At 40.1% G+C, this 10,697-nt stretch overlaps 1 long non-coding RNA gene across 2 annotated transcripts; it reads left to right on the top strand.

Moving 5' to 3' along the window:
- Nucleotides 1–785: 785 nt before the first annotated feature.
- Nucleotides 786–10,441, top strand: LOC112309284 (uncharacterized). Of its 2 annotated transcripts, none has more exons than XR_002975223.3 (3): nucleotides 786–1,024; nucleotides 6,516–6,566; nucleotides 7,339–10,441. It is a non-coding gene; the product is annotated as an uncharacterized lncRNA (long non-coding RNA). The 2 variants fall into 2 exon arrangements; XR_006656185.2 differs by lacking the exon at nucleotides 786–1,024 and adding an exon at nucleotides 1,432–1,589.
- The last annotated feature ends 256 nt before the right edge of the window (nucleotides 10,442–10,697 follow it).

Raw genomic sequence — 10,697 nt, 5'->3', positions numbered from 1 at the left:
AAACTGTTCCCCACTCCACAGAGTCTTCTGGAAGAGCACAACTCAGAGTCAGGTCTGGGGCCTTGGGAGAAATTCTGCTTCCTCAGCCTTAGTTCAGATGAGGCCTTGGCCCAAGCTTCTAACCACACAGTCACCTCATGTTTCTCCTCCTTCTAGCCCAACAAAAGTCAAAACCAGTAGGGACCTTATATGGTATTTATCTACTTTGGAAAACCTCAAATACCATTTTAGTTCCTTTCTTCTTTTCTCTCCAGAGCCTGGTATTTCCTGGAAGAAGGACTGTAGATTCCCTGACACTTGGGAAGTCCAGCAGAAAGTCAACCTTGTAGCTCAAAAAGCTGTTCAGAAACCCCTCAAGCGCCCCTCTTGGGAGCTGTCAACTCTCTCCTCCGTCCTAGCCCTTTGAGCCTCGGGATGAACTCCTACTGCCCTGCAGAGTAGACATGGGGAGCAGAGCGCAATGAGGGAAGCAAATGGTGCAGATTGGGAGAATTACAGTTCCACAATGTTGTCCTTCCTCCCTTTACATAAACTCCAAGAGCATCTAGTGTAGAAGAAACACCAAACCTTTGTTTCAACATGACATGCACCTCAGGAAACTTCCCACAGATCACTCAGCAGAGTTTGGGTTTGTTGTAATCACTGTTGCTTTTGGCCCATCGCTGGAAGAATTCTGAAGATACAAGCTTGGCTTGGAAGCCTACAGGCAAATACCCAGAAGTCCTGTGAGTTATTCCATCCCAATACATGCTAGTTATATCGGAGCCTGGTGGGGGCAGAAGAAGCAGAAGGAGAGGTGTCAGGAAAGCTCTCCCAGTCCCAGTTCTTACATTGAGCTTCAGGATAAAATCCAATGGCCTTGTAATGGTGGACTGGAACCTGGACGGTCATGAAAAGTTGTATTCCTAGGGAGAATGTTTCCATGGTTTGTCAGGAAAAGAAGCAGCTATGTGGGAAGGAGAGAGGAGTGATGAGGGGAATGAAGAAGGCCATGAGCAGCAACAAAATTTGCCTTGTGTTGGTGGTAAGTTACTTCCCCCTGACCCACAGACCCATGGGAGTCAAGGGAGGCACGTCCACCCTCAGCGGGAGTGTTTGGGTTGGAGGAGGGATTGTATCAAATTCCAACCTCAGCAAAACCCTTGAGAACTCTGCCAACCTAGGTATGGCAAACAATGGACTGTGTTTTCACTTTTTTCTCTGTTTTGGTTCTTGCCAACCAGACTGAGTAGGTTCTGTGCTTGCAATGTTTTAATTAATTTTTGATGAAAATAAAAAGAGGAATGGAGTTAAAATTAAAGCCTGCTATACAAACATAAAGCAGTTTCTGGAAGGTCAGGAGCTGCTCCTGGCAAGTGTGTCCAGGAATTAGGAACAATGTGCTTGCTGTTTCAATAGCAAACCAGCAAAGCAAATCCAGGCTGGAGAAGGCTCTCTTGGCGTCACTCAGCGTGGGGTTTGGTTCTGGATTCGCACAAGCCTCTCTGAAAGCTGACTGAGGAGGCAGAGGGCCATCTGAGCGGTGATCCAGTGACAGTCCAAAGCTGATTCTTCAGTCTTTACGCCACAGCACTTCCATGGGATCTGGGGTGAGTGGGGTGAGTGGGGACTTTGTTTCCCTGTCACCTAGCTCAGTGCTTGGCATGTATTAGGTGCTCACTGTGTGCTTGTGAATGAAGTGGGAGCCAACTGAAGCAGTCCTACTCTCCACAACTTTTCACTGCAGAGGCAAAAACAGGGTAGAGGAGAAGCTGCTAAAGGGAGGAAAATAGATAGGGATCTCATTTATTTCTCTCTTTCTAAATGTAAAATTTAGATCTGCCCTTAAGGTTTCTGAGAAAGATGTAACCCATGCTTTATTGCCTCCACTTTGGGGCCAAGAAACCAGTTTGGTGCTGTGGATAAGAACTGGGATTCAGTGGCCAGACTGCCTGGGTCAGCGTCCTCATCCTGCCATTTTGAAGCACGTTAGTTAACCTTTCTGTGCTATGGCTCCCCATTTATAAATTGGCAATATTAACAAGACTTGTCTCAGGATTTTTTTTTTTACAAGGAAATGAGTTAACATGTATATAGCATATACATAGTAAGTGCTATTTAAGTATTATTGCTATTACTCAGTCATTGTACTTGGAAGGTTATATAGATTGTCTTATGTTTTACATACAGAACTTTTATAAAATAAACACTATTTTGTTTATTTTATAATTGAAGGAACTGAATCTAAGAGAAATTAAATAAATTTTTCCCTGAGTCAAGCATCTAGTGATTGTTGGACCTTGTATTTGAGCTCACATCTCTCTGACCCCAGGCCTGTGCTCTTTATGAAGCTACACTAAAGGAGGCATGTCTGAAGCTTCTCCTGCTTGCCATCCTGTTGGCATTCTCTCAACTCCCAAAGCTTATGAAAACAGGGCACTCAGGCTGGCTTCCATAGGACACTGACAGAACAGCAATTGTTCCTTAGTCAAAAAAGTTCTCAACACCAATATGATTCTCCCTGCTGTGGAATACCTAGAGGAAATGAATTTAGGAGGTTTCACACAGATCTAAGATTTCAAGGATTAGAAGAGAAAAATAAGAAGGAGATGGCATAATTATTCTTTTTCTCTGGGGATAAAAATTCCCTTTATCTTATGAAGATTAAAGTTCCAGGACTCAGGAATAGAGTTCTCAGCTACTGCATATTAACATACAACAGAGCCCTGGCCAGGTGGCTTAGTTGGTCAGAGCATTGTCCCAACACCAAAAGGTTGCTGGTTTGATCCCGGGTCAGGGCACATACCTGGGTTATAGATTTGGTCCTGGTCAGGGCACTTACAAGAGGCAACCGATCGGTGTTTCTCTCTCTCTAAATCAATAAAACATATGCTTGGGTGAGGATTAAAAAAATAATAATAAAATAAAAACAAAATACAACAGAGCCCCAAATATATCCAATCTAACCTGTCTCTAGGGAAAACTAAGTCTAAGTTACCTGGTATAGAGAACCACTTATCCAGTGAATAAAACCACTTCCTATAAGACATAACCATGGATAGTGGCAGGAAAGAAGGACACTAATGCGGGACAGTTTCTACAAGAATAGAGTTGTGTGACAGTTCTTCTTCATGACCTCGTTTACTTGACCTGATAATTCTGAATGGATCCCTTTGGATGCGTGGTAGAAACATTTTTATTTTCTGTGTGGTAGTTACTAGACCAGATAACTCTTTTAATTTAATACATTGGAGGCATCTTGGTCTTTGCTGTGTGGGTATTTCCAAGTCACGTTTCTTTGTCCAGCTTCTATTCCATTTTAAGCATCTGTACAGCTACTGCGTCTTGCTCTACTCTTGGGGCTGAAACACATAGTTGGAAGACAAGTACTTGGTTGTTGTTGGACTTCCCCACCTCCCCAATAGATTTTTAAAACCTTTGAATGAAGTATTGCACACACACAGAAAAACACACAGATTAAGGCGTATAACACAATGACCTTCACAAATGAAAATATCCATGTAAGTACCAATCAGGTCAAAGAATAGAACATTATTAGAACTCCAAAATTACCCTGCTGGTTTTTTTCCCTTCAATTATTCACCCCTCTCTTTACTCCAAAGATAAACACTATCCTGACTCATAACACCATAGGTTAGTTTTATTTGTGTTTGAGCCACATATAAATAGAATTAAACATTATATATGCTTTCAGACTTAGCTACTTCTACTTAACATTATATTTGAAACTTTTCCATGTATTTGTTTGCAATAAGAGTTCATTTATTTTCATTGCTATATAGTATTTCATTCTCTAAATATGCCATAATGTATTTATCCATCCTACCATCCATTTAAAGGATATTTAGGTTGTTTACAGTTTGAGGCTAGAATGAATAATTCTGCCATGAACATTCTTGCCTGTCTTTTGGCATACATTTCTGCAGAGACATAGCCTATGAGTGAAGTAGCTGAGACAGAAAATATTCATGCATTCATCTTAGGGAAACTTGCCGGAGAGTTTTCCAAAATGAGTGTGCCAATTTACACTTTCACCAGCAGTGTGAATGCTGAAAATCCTTGCTAACATCTGGTATTGTCACTCTTTTAAATTGTGATCATTCTGGTAGGTATGTGGTAGTATCTCATTGTGCTTTTAATTTTCATTTCCCTGATGACTAATGAGGTTGAGTACATTCTAAAATGTTTATTGTGACTCTGGCTACCTTCTGTTGTGAAGTGTCTAAGTATGCCATCTGGTTATTTATCTTTTCCTTATTGATTTTTAGTTCTTATATATTCTAGATATGAGTCATATGTGTTATAAATAGCTTCTCCCACTCAGTAGATTTTCTCTAGACTTTTACTGGTATCTTTTGATGAATGGAAGTTCTCATATCTAAAGGAATAAAATGTATTTTTTATGATTAGTACTTGTGCCTTTTTAAAGATTCTTAACGCAAGATCATAAATATATTTTCCAATGTTATCTTCTAGGGCAGGGGTTGGCAAACTACAGATTGTGGTCCAATCCTGTTTTTATAAATAAAGTTTTATTAGAACACAGTCATTCTCACTTTTTGTACATATTTTCTATGATTGTTTTTGCTCTTTGTAATGGCAAATGGTATGGCCTGCAAAGCTCAAAATGTTTACTATAAGGCTCTTCACAGAAAAAAAATGGCTAAACTTCTAGAAACTTTATTATTTTGCCTTTCACATTTGCTATTGGCATTTCTGTGTGGCATGTGGTTCAGACCAAGATTAGTTTTTTCTATATGCATATTCGATTAAGTCAGTACCACGTATTGAAAAGATTGTCCTTTCCCCAGGGCTCTGAAGTGTCATATATCAAATATATGTATACGAATGGATCTCTTTCTGGATTTTCTATTTTCACCCATTGGTCCATTTTTCTAGCCATGACCAATGTCAATCTTTAAGTTGGTGCACTTTTATAGCAAGCCATGGTATCCTCTCACTTTATCTTTCTTCTAGATTGTCTCTATTATTCCTGAAACTTTGCATCTTCATATAAATTTTACAATCAATTTGAAAATTTTCTCAAAACATCTTCCTAGGACTTGGACTGGCTTACTCTATAAATCAATTTGGAGAGATTTTGCTTATATACAGAGATAAGCCTTCCCACTCATGAATGTGATGTACTTAAAATATTTATTTATGTCTTCTTTAATTTCAGTAATATCTAGGTTTTCTGACTCTGACACCTTGCATATATTTGATAAATTTATTTCTAAGTTTTTTTGATACTCTTATAAATTTATGTCAGCACTAGTTTTTTTTTTCTAAAGGAACAACCAAATACTATGCCCTAATGAAAATCTGTGGGAGCCTAAAATAATATTCCCAGTTCCAAGAAGTAAAAAGATTCAAATGGTTAAGGGAAATGCAAGGATGACCAAAAAAATCACATATACTATATGTATAAATGCATTTTAAAAATTATTTTTGTTATTTTTTAATACTCAAAGACATTTTTTATTGCTTTTATAGAGAGAAAGAAAGGGGGAGAGGAAAAGAGAGAGAAACACAGATGTGAGAGAGAAACACCCATTGGTTGCCTCCTGTACATGCCCAGACTGGGGACTGAACCATTAATCTCAGTGTATACCCTGACCAGGATCACACCTGCAAGCGTTCTGCTATAGAATGGCGCTCTAATCAACTGAGGTACCTAGTCAGGGCTGTGTATAAATGCACTTACTTAAGTATCTCTTCCATGGGTTTTGAATGTCTGCTAGTATTCGCTCACATACCCATGTGTTCTTAATACTGAATGATAACAGGAAAAGAACACTAGTGGAGTCTCAGTGTCACCAGACCTCCAGGCCCTTGACTCATGCATGAAAGAATTAAAGAGCAAATCTGAATGAGAGTGCAAGTAAGTTTTATTCAGGTAGAGAAAAAGAGGCTAGGACTTGGGTTCCTGGAGACAGGGTCAGGGATCTAGCCTGGGCTTGGCTGCCCTGCCTACTGCCAACCCTGGTTGCAGGTCTCACAGGACACTGCTGGGAAAGAAGCAAAAGTACATGTCCAAGTGGGTTCGGGAAAACTCGAGAGTGAGTTGCACATGTGGCCAGTGAGTTCCTGGGATTTTATATGCTCCCAGTTTTTGAACTTTGAGGCGCCAAATTTAGTCTGTGCCTTCTGGTTGGGAGGGGCTTTGTCCCAAACATGGTCTGTTCCATAAGTGTCATGGCATTTGCTCACCACCTCAGCACCCCCTCCCCCTGGTCTGCCTTCTACTTGTGGTGTCCGTTTTCATTACACTGATGGTATAATGACCTTTGGGGTTGTTCTCTGGTAAACTTTTCATTCATCTTGGTTTGAGATATTCTAGTTGATTTTTGTGACCATCACAGGAGTTTACTGCAATCAACTGTTTCCCTTTGATCCCGCATGGAGGTAGGGGCTCTGGTGAGAGATCTAGTGGCTTATCAGCCTGTGATGTCCACTCCTACTTCCTCGTTGTTGGGAGCTTTCCCTAACTTCTTTCTACCCTTCCTCAACAGGACTCATGAATCCTAAGCCTCATTCTTCACAAACAAATTCTGAAACTTCAGGTAAGTTTCTACTAACCCTTCTGGACCTCAGTTTCTGCATCTCTAAAAAGTGAGTTGACTAACATTCTCTGACTTATGTGTGAAGAAGGAAAACCCTTTGTTGGTGGTGACTGTAGATACAGTCAGGGATGTCCTGGGTATGATCTGGGGCTCTGAACATCAAGAGATATCTTAAAGTTATCACCCCACTGGTTTGGGAATATGTGAAATACCTTTGATAGAGACAAAGCTCTTCAAAGAAATATCTTTGAGAAATGAGACCCCTGGGATAAGAACAAGCAGAGGCATAATAAGTGCAAGAAGAAACCACAGGGGCAGAGCACTGGCACCTGAAGGGAAGTAAAGTCCAAACAGAGGAGGAGAAGGATGGGGGAAAGCCTAGAGACATGTGTGATGATGCTGGCAGTGCCCATGTGGGAACTTCCCCCATGGGTTTCACAGAAGAGATGTATTAAGGTTTCTTTAAAGACCTTTAGAGAAAAATTTACACTCCACAGACAAGGAAGTGCTGCCATTTTTCTTAAAGTCTAACAGGGATGAAGATAAGTGGGTAAAGCAGCAATGGTTGTTTGTCAAAATTCATGCTCGTCCTTACCAAGTAAAATGCCATTGCTGGCAAGAGCTACTCCATCAGAGGCTCTATTTCCAGCACCAACTTGCATCTGGGTTGGGCCAATAGAATATGTATGAAATTAGTATTTGTCACTCTGAGCCAAGGCACTTAAGAAGAAGGTATAGCTTCTCCACTTTCATTTTCTCTTTCTATATTTAGATACTGAGAACTTCCAGTTCCCATGAGAGAGCAGAGCTGTGAGATGTGGAACGCCCCAATGCTTGAGTTATCTCATCAAGGAAAGTTGTGTGCCTGCCTGCACTGGACAGTTCTGAGAATGAGAAACAAACTTCTGTTGTATTAAGTTACAGAGTTTAGGATTATTTGTTATAGCAGCTGTGGTTTCCCTAACTAATGCAATTGATTTCTGAAATAATTCACAGTATTGGCAGAAAGGAATAAAGTAAAATGTTATTATAATACTGTCATTTCATTTGAGAAAAGATAAAAAATAAGAAGGAAGGATAACTCTAAAGAAGTTTCCCCAAGCTTTCTTAAGTCATTGGAGAATATTCACAATTAGTATAAAAATGAAACAATAATAATACCAATACATAATATCTGTGCCTAATAGATTTGCACTCTCCCAATTTGCATTTTAATTTCCTTGAATTGGCTCATGACACATTCTTATGTGGGATTCAACATTTAGCAACCAATATGATCTCCTCCTCTCTGGGCTCTTCTTACTCCTCTCTTTACCCTCCCACATCCATATCCCTGCTGCCTTCTCCTTCCCACAGAGCTCATTTTTGGCAAAACGGTTTTTATAAACCACACATTTTAATGAATTAAGTGTAATCCCACAGTCACACTTGCATTTTCCCACACTCCCCTGACTTCCACACTCTTGCTATGGGAATTTGCCCTTACACCTCCAGAAAAAAAATGCATTAAAAATTCTGTCTATAACTAGAAAAGTTATGCACAGTATGTGATAGCTCTTCCACTTTTTCTTTTTTTGAAAATGTAAGAGGGAAGGTGATTTTCAAACATTGCCTGTCCTCTGAGAAAGTAAGAAAATAATCGGTGTTGTTTTTCTTTTGACAGTCATGAAACTGGTTATGATCATAAATCTATAGTTCACCGTTTATCCTTTTTAGTGGAAGCTTTATAGACTGGCTTCTATCCTGCCAAAGAAGAAAACTGAAGCATTTGACAGCAGAAAAATTTAAGAGAATTTCAGTGAGAAAAAGGACATTGCACAAGCCATCATTTCTAAACACCTCATTCTACCACTGAGGTTCACATAGGTGGTTTAACTTTTCCAAAATTATACAACTATCCAATGGCTTCTGGAAAAGTAAGCTGTCCCCAGCCTTCATAGTTCACATCACACAGTTTCAAGCACATGATTTTCCTGGTTCATGACATCAGCCACATGAGAGTGATAAAATCACCTCTGTTAGAGATGTGAGGAGACATAGGAGTACTAAGAAGAATGTCAGATGTTAGGGTCTATGTCCTTAAGTCCACCCAATATTTTCTTCCTTCATTGGACACCTACTATGCATCAGATACTTGACTAAGGCCTGGGGTTATCTAGACAAAAGACATGACCTCTGCTCTCAAAGAGCACACAGTTCCCTGAGGGCAGATAAATAGACAATTCTGATCCAGTATAGTAATGCTCCCATCTTTTGCTCCTGGCATGTGATCACTTCCAAAGCAATGGCTGCTTTTCCCAGGAAGAAAACACCAGCGCAGTAGCAGCAGCAGCAACAGCCAATCACTGAATCATCAAGTGAGGAGGCACTAACAGTTTTGCTTCCTAACTAAGGAACATCTTACCCAATCTCCCTCCCACCCACCATCACCACTTGAAGGTTTGGAACCAAGAAAGGCTGTGGAAACTAAAGATAATGTGCTAATAGGATACTAAAGCAAACCACCCTTACATCCCACCCCCAGAGGTAGTTTGTGTAAACACGTTATTCTGGCGGAGCCCTGCTTCATTTTATGACTTCAGCTGCTGGCACTTTGCTAGGTTTAAAAGTGTTGATTATCCAGGAAACTCAGTGATATCTTTTGGCAAAGGGCTCAAAGCAGGCAGATCAACCTATCTTTTTCTTGTCAAAATATAAGACTCTTGGTTTTATTGGAAACTCATGTGAATTCTCCTTCCAATGAATAACCTGAGATTGTATTTAAAATTAAGTAGGAGAGGAAGACAGGAAATCAGAAGAACTAGGATTTGGTCTTGAATTTACTACTTATTAATTGCAGCCCTTGGACAAGTCAATTTACCTCTGGGCTTTCTCTTTTTTCTTTCACTTTCTTTTTTGTCAAATTAATTTTATTTTATTATTTTCTTTTATTTTTCTTAGTCTTTGAAATAAGAAGAGTGGACTAAATTATCCCTAAGATTTCAAACACTTCTGGCACTGTTCAAAATTTTGTTACTTCATTTCAGAGAATTCTTATTGAATGTGTATCATGTGCCAGTTCTGTGGTAGGTAGGCACTGGGAAAAAGATGAAAGTCACAGCTCTCTTCCAAGTAGCCAACAGACTCACTAGAGTCAAGCAGTTAAACAGTGAGTTCAGCAGGAGGCATGGAATCCAGAGGTGTGCATGGGAGGCTGTGGGGCACATAAGAAGGGCACTGTGTCCTTCCTGATTCCTCCTGATGCTTCTTCACTGAAGAGGATCAGCACATGCCACCCCAAAATACATCACTTTAGCCTATCAATTGTTTTCAGCTGAAAGCACTTGAGGAAGAGTAGCTATACGGAGGGCTTTCCTGTCTTCCCCTTTCTACCTTAAAACTAGGATGCAAATTTCCCACGAGAAGGGTGTCCTCCCTATGCAAGAAAGAGGTGAATACCCAGTTCCCAAAATAGCGACATTATACTAAAATGAATCCGTACAAACAAATCTACTAAAATACTTCTTTTCTTCCATTTGTTTCCCCCATATATTTCCTGGTCACTTTCCCATAATTTACCACCCCAGCCCAGATCCTTTTTTCCTTGTATTGTCTCATATCCTCAATTTATTGTTCTTTGTGGAAATGGTATTTAAGTTCTCAAGTCTATATACTTCTTTGGGTCTTCATTTCTTTTCTATGAAAGCTGCTGTATAATGTTAAAATACTAACATCAAATAAAATTTGCATGCTTTTCTACTATTAATCGGACTGTTGTCAGTGTAATTCTCAGGCCCAGCCACAGAATTTGAAAGGGTGAAGGAAAAGTCTTTTCTCCTCTATGCTACCTTTTGCTCTTCCCCAGGAGGCTGGTCGACACGGACAACAGCGACAATGGTGAAAAAGATCCTGCGTCCTTGGGCTGCTTGTTGGCTTCCATCCATAAGGATCACTTCAGGGGATCAGAGGCAGAGAGGATGTGAGGTCAGAGCATTAAATAAATGTCCTCGCTGGTAGAATAACTGAATTAAAAGTCATTACTCACGCTGAACTGACCTACTCTCTCCCTTACCTCCTCCCTTCTGACCCAGGGATGGTGGTAGGTCTGTGGTTGCTACTGGCCTAGTTTCTACACCAGTTCCTGTGGTTCCA

Source organism: Desmodus rotundus, chromosome 3, assembly GCF_022682495.2.
Source record: "Desmodus rotundus isolate HL8 chromosome 3, HLdesRot8A.1, whole genome shotgun sequence".
Classification (NCBI taxonomy): domain Eukaryota; kingdom Metazoa; phylum Chordata; class Mammalia; order Chiroptera; family Phyllostomidae; genus Desmodus; species Desmodus rotundus.
Note: the sequence above shows the minus strand (reverse complement) of the source record. Positions and strands in the feature narration are given on the sequence as shown.